Genomic DNA, 6355 nt, shown 5'->3' on the forward strand with positions numbered 1-6355 from the left:
CAGGGCACACGTGCATCCATTGGGGCACACACAGGGCACACGTGCTTCCGCAGGGCATACGCAGGGCACACGTGTGTCCGCAGGGCACATGTGCATCCACCGGGGCACACACAGGGCACACGTGCACCCATCAGGGCACACACAGGGCACACGTGCATCCATCAGGGCACACACAGGGCACACGTGCATCCGCAGGGCACACACAGGGCACATGTGTGTCCACAGGGCACACGTGCATCCATCGGGGCACACACAGGGCACACGTGCGTCCATCGGGGCACACACAGGGCACATGTGCATCTACCAGGGCACACACAGGGCACACGTGCACCCATCAGGGCACACCCAGGGCACACGTGCATCCACCGGGGCACACCCAGGGCACACGTGCATCCACCGGGGCACACACAGGGCACACGTGCGTCCACCGGGGCACACACAGGGCACATGTCCGTCCACAGGGCACACGTGCATCCACCGGGACACACACAGGGCACACGTGCTTCCGCAAGGCACACACAGGGCACACGTGCATCCACTGGGGCACACACAGGGCACACGTGCATCTGCAGGGCACACACAGGGCACATGTGCTTCCGCAGGGCACATACAGGCCACACGTGTGTCCATCGGGGCACACACAGGGCACACGTGCTTCCGCAGGGCACACACAGGGCACACGTGCTTCCGCAGGGCACACACAGGCCACACGTGCGTCCATCGGGGCACACACAGGGCACACGTGCATCCACCGGGGCACACACAGGGCACACGTGTGTTCACAGGGCACACATGCGTCCACCGAGCACACACAGGCCACACGTGCGTCCATCGGGGCACACACAGGGCATACGTGCATCCACAGGGCACACACCAGGCACACGTGCGTCCACCGGGGCACACACAGGGCACACGTGCATCCAGCACTTTCTCTGCAGCAGCAGCAGAGTACCCCCCACCCCCAGCCCCACTGAGTACCCTTCACTCCGCCCTACTCACCACCACGCAGAAGAACCTGGTCCCGGTAGCCTCCCCGGGCACCTGTCCGGGGAAGGGGTCACCATCTGTGTCTCAGAGGCCCGTATGTCTGTCTTTGTCACCTCCCCTTCAGGACATGCACTTCAGCAAAGCAAAGGCCTTGCTGGCAGCTGAGAGCCCTGCATGTGGCAGGCACGGGGCTGGGCCTGCTGCACAGGCCACCTCTGCTGTGCCATCCGGGAACCAGCGGCTGGAGAGGTGATGCCTGGCGACCGGAGAACCTTCACTAATGCAGGATTGAGAAGCACACGTGCAAACGTGCAAATACAAGCTACAGTAAATCACGTCCCACATGTTCAGGCCTAACCCCCCCTCCCCCGGCCCAGTCCTGTGAATGTGACCTTGTTTGGAAACAGGGTCTTCGCAGATCTAATCAAGTTAAGGTGAGGTCATCATAGCAGACGTTGATTCAATGTAACTGATGCCCTCTTAAGAATAAGGAAATCCCAAGGTGCCTGGGTGGCTCAGTCAGTTAAGTATGACTTTGGCTCGTGGTTCGTGGGTTAAGCCCCATGTCGGGCTCTGTGCTGACAGCTCAGAGCCTGGAGCCTGCTTCGGATTCTGTGTCTCCCTCTCTCTGCCCCTCCCCCCTCTCAGAAATAAATAAAACATTAAAAAAAAAACATTAAAAAATTGTTTTAAAAGAATAAGGAAATTCAGGAGCAGCTGGCAGGCTCAGTTGGAGGGGCATGTGACTCTTGGTCTCGGGGTCATGAGTTCAAGCCCCAAGTTGGGTATACAGATTACTTAAAAAAAAATTTTAAGGGGCTCAGCTAGTTAAGCATCCGACTTCGGCTCAAGTCATGATCTCGCAGTTTGTGAGTTTGATCCCTACGTGGGGCTCAGTGCTGACAGCGCAGAACCTGCTTGGGACCCTCCGTTCCCCTCTCTTTCTGCCCCTCCCCAGCTTGTTCTCTCTCCGTGTCTCAAAAATAAATAAACATTACAAAATTTTAACAAAAAATAAATAAAGTAAGAAGGAAATCTAGACACAAAGGGGAGGAGACCATGAGAACACACAGAAGAGATTGGCATGATGCATCCAGAGGCCAAGGAGCACCCAGGATTGCCAACAGATGGGTCCTCCCCTGCAGCATTTGCAGACAGTGTGGCCCTGCGCACATTCTGATCTGGGGCTCCTGGTCTCCAGAACCATGAGAGAATGAATCTCCATTGTGTAGAAACCAGGTCTGTGGTGTTTTGTCACGACAGTCCCGGAAACTCATACAACAGCAACCTAACTTAGAGTACTGCTCCCAGTCAGATGATCACAAAGGCCGTCTGAGATGGGGCGTGAGTGGTTCCGCACCTCCTGTGTCCCATGCGCCAGCACCCACCCCATCCAAGTCAGTGGTGTGCAGCAGAGCTGGGAGATGCATCCTTTTGAAGCTGTCCGAGGGGCTCCAAGGTGAGAACCACGATACAGTCCGCCCCTTCACCCGGGAAAGCCACGTGGCAAAGGTGCCGGCGTTCAGAACCCAGAACCCAGGCAGGGGTGGCCGTTCAACAGCTCGGTGGCCCTTGCCCCTGCTGCTGGGTGGAAGCACCGGACCTTTCCCGTGGGCTGTGGGTGGAGACAAGGGGAGAGCGCAGCATGCGCTCTTCTGAGTGACGAGTGAGGTGTGGTGTGTGGGCTGCTCTGGAGGCATAAAGCGGAAGGCAGCTGTGCAGAGAAGGGTGGACCCCCAGGGGTGGCCCGCACGCCACAGCAACACCAAGGGCAGCTCCAGAACAGCTCCTGGGCAAATCTGTGTCTGCACTGAGAGTCACGTGCTCGCTTTAGTGGGCACCCAAAAAGGGTAACCGACATCAAACGCACGATTTCGTGGATATTCTTGCTTAAAACAAGACAAAGATCGGCTTAAGTAAAAAGCAAGAGGATTGTGAATGATCTTGAGCAGGTGTGGGCAGTGCACCGGGAGACCGCCGTGCTGGTGCTCCGTCCGCTCTCCCCGCGCAAGGACGGCATGCCTACTGGTCCCAGGAGAGAAGACAGCAAGACACATCTGGCCTCTGACCGAGGCCCCGACCTCTGTGCTGGACACAGTGAAGGCGTGCTTCTCGGTGCTGACCCCTTCCCAACCTGCTCCTCGGGCCCCGAGTGCACACACACACCTTGGAAATACTTGTGGCTCTCTCCATCGGGAGAACTCTGTAGTACTGCGGGCAACCTTGCCAGCCGCCCTCTGCCCCATCAGCAAGGCCAGCTGGGTCTCCACCGTGCCGAAGACAGCAAAGCAGCAGTCCGGAAGCCAGAGCAGAGGAGATGCCAACAGGTTCAGAAGACCACCTATCCACTCCTCAGATGTTCACTACACTGCCCAACCAAGTTCAGCGGGCAAGTGTCAAACCAACTTTTCTCTCTCTCTTTTTCTTAAGTGTATTTACTCATTTAAGTAGCCTCTACACCCAACATGGGGCTCGAACTCACGACCCCAAGATGAAGAGTTGAATGCTCCGCCAACTTTAATTCAAAGAGGCGCCCAAAGACAGTGTCACGTTTTCACTCCTTGTTCTGGTCTCATTCTGCCAACACAAGAAAAGAAAATGAGAAAGCCGAGCCTACTCAGTATTAATAATCAGTTTGTTCGGCCTCCCGGTGGGCCACACAGATGTGTGGTTACTGCCCCAGTGCACAGTGTCTGCTAAGGAGCTCTGAAAAGTTCTTCCAACTACTCTGAGGTTGGAGGAAAAAAAGCCTTCACACAAAACGAAACAAAAACAACGAAACGATACAGAAACGTGTTTCTGTATCGCCACGGGCGATGGAAAACCACCACATCCCCGTGGAAAGGCCTGTAAACTTCCACTTCCAAAGTTGCCCACGTACGACCAAGAGCAAAAACGGAAAGGTAGTCTGTGACAAGCTGAGTGGAATTACCGAACTGCACGGGGCAACGTGACTCAGAAACGTCCCCCTGGCTTCAGGCGAGGGCCTTGTCCAGTGCCCACCCGTGCGCCCTTCCACGTCCTGACTCCTTCGGGCTCTCTTGACAAATAACCACAGCACAGGCACCTCTGCGTGGTTACGGAAAACACCCTGCAGCCGGCCCCAAGCACTCAGCAACTGCGAGTCCAGTCTGCGAGGACTCACATCCCCAACTCTCTCTCATCTCAGAAGGTCGCACAGGAAAAGTGCCACCTCTAACGACTCAGAAGCGGATGGAGGAAGCAGGACGGAGAGGCACCCAAACGGGGAGCATGAAGAGCTCGCACCAGCCGCCACCGCAGGGCCCGGAGGGCAGGGCGCCTGTGAGGGAAGGGGCACCCGGCTGAGTCCCCAGAGTCCCAATGCGCTGCAAATATCCTGCCGTCTGCCGGAGGTCGCGCGGGAAGCGGCCCGCATACCAAGGAGCTCTCTGGCAGCAGGAGGAGAACGCACAAGGCCTCCGCCTGGGAGCCCTGGGACTCCGGCCACCGACCCTGGGCTCAGGCCCGCCCAGACCCGCAGCCTCCGGGGTCCAGGGCCCAGACCCAAACACGCCATCTGGGAAACACCGGGCGGCGCCGACCTCCCTGCACACACGTGGAGAAGCACGAGGGCAGGGAGCCAGAGACACTCAACCCCAGGGCCCGAGGCGGCACCTGCCGGGCCCCAGCCGGGCCCCAGCGCCCCACCCCCTCCCGGGGCATCGAGGGCCTGCGGGGTGGGTCTATGCATCAGACCCACCGGGAAGGGGAGCGTCTGACCCGACAAGGTGTGGGCAGGCTCCTCGTGGGGCACGGGGCCACCACCAGGCCTGCAGCCGGTCTGCCCTTTGAGGAGGGCCTGTGTGCCCGTGAACCTGTGGGTGACCCTGGGCCAGCTGCTACCTTCTGTACCAGCGTGTTCTCTGTCTCTAAATGAAACTGAGTAATTTCTGCTTCTCTCAAAATTTCCTAAGCTGACTTAAAGCTTCTGAAATAAAAGGATAATGGCACTCAGAAGCTTTACCACTTTAGGGGCACCTGGGTGGCTCAGTCGGTTAAGCATCTGACTTCAGCTTAGGTCACAGCTTGTGAGTTCGAGCCCCGCATCAGGCTCGGAGCCTGGCTCAGATTGTGTCTCCCTCTATCTCTGTCCCTCCCCTCCTCGTGCTCTGTTACTGTCTCTCTCAAAAATAAGTAAACATTAAAAACAAAAAAGAAGTTTTACTACTTTAAATGGGATGGGATGAGAAAAGAAACGTTTTTAAGATTCAAACAGGGCCAGGGGCACTTGGGTGGCTCAGTTCGTCCAGCATCAGACTCCCGGTTTCAGCTCAGGTCACGATCTCACAGATTCATGGGTTCAAGCCCCGAGTCAGGCTGTGTGCTGACAGGTCAGAACCCGGAGCCTGCTTGGGATTTTCTGTCTCCCTCTCTTTCTGCCCCTCCCACTCCCAATCTCTCTCTCTCTCTCAAAATAAATAAGTAAACATTAAAAAAAAGAAGAAACTTTGGGAGTGTCTCTCTAATGTGACTCAAAAGCACACCTGTCAACACACAAAGTTCAAAACTGCGTGAACATTATTTCTCACTTTTCTAGTCTAAGATACCTACCTTAGCGAGTTTTAAGTCCAAATAATGATGTTTTAAAATACTCAGTAATTTTTAAATCTGAATATGACTTAAATAGTATTATTGATAAGAAATTTAACAGAAAACTTTGCATAAATCATACTAGGATCAAATTTAACTGGCCTGGTTTCTCTTTACCCTTTAACAGAAAAACTTTCTAGTTTGTTAGGAAAGGTTGTCTCTGTTTTCCATGACTTTTTCATGTACAAATAACATCCCAGGCCACATTCTGCCATCACTAGCAAACCAGAACACAAAGCCTGGGTCTGCACATGTAAGACGCAAAGTGTTTAGGCCAGAATGGCAGAAAAGAGGGAACCCTTCCCTAACCTCATGGCGTGAGGCCCAGCCATACAGGCCACGCACAGCCAGAGCTGGGGGCCGAAGGCATCAGAACCACAATCAGGATGACACAGTATTTCAAACGCTTAAATCAGCCTTGTGGCCTCAACAGAGATTTTTAATCATCCACTCATTCTTAGCAGCCAGCCCACTAAAGGAAACTGGTAGCAATGTTTTATCAGGGGAGGGGACAGATACACAGGGGAATTCTGGGCAATGTGCCATCACTCAACAGACTTTAAGGTAAATTACGTTAGGTCAGAGGAAATAAAAAGTCTATGCATTTTTTTAATGTTTATTTATTTTTGAGAGAGAAAGAGAGAGAGAGAGAGAGAGAGAGAAGGAATGAGAATCAATGGGGAGAGGGGCAGAGAGAGAAAGGGAGACACAAAATCCAAAGCAGGCTCAAGGCTCTGAGCTGTCAGCACAGACCCCG

At 54.7% G+C, this 6355-nt stretch overlaps 1 protein-coding gene across 1 annotated transcript in view; it reads right to left on the reverse strand.

The window, feature by feature from the left end:
• The window catches only part of ZBTB46 (zinc finger and BTB domain containing 46), a 57444-nt gene extending 53102 nt beyond the window's left edge, over positions 1-4342 (reverse strand). The window contains exon 1 of the mRNA XM_040459941.1: positions 3154-4342. The gene's annotated coding sequence lies outside the window, so the exon portion shown is untranslated. The remainder of the gene's footprint in view (positions 1-3153) is intronic.
• Between the last annotated feature and the right edge of the window lie 2013 nt (positions 4343-6355).

This window comes from Herpailurus yagouaroundi, unplaced genomic scaffold (genome assembly GCF_014898765.1).
Source record: "Herpailurus yagouaroundi ecotype Mexico unplaced genomic scaffold, PumYag 246, whole genome shotgun sequence".
Taxonomy (NCBI): Eukaryota; Metazoa; Chordata; class Mammalia; order Carnivora; family Felidae; genus Herpailurus; species Herpailurus yagouaroundi.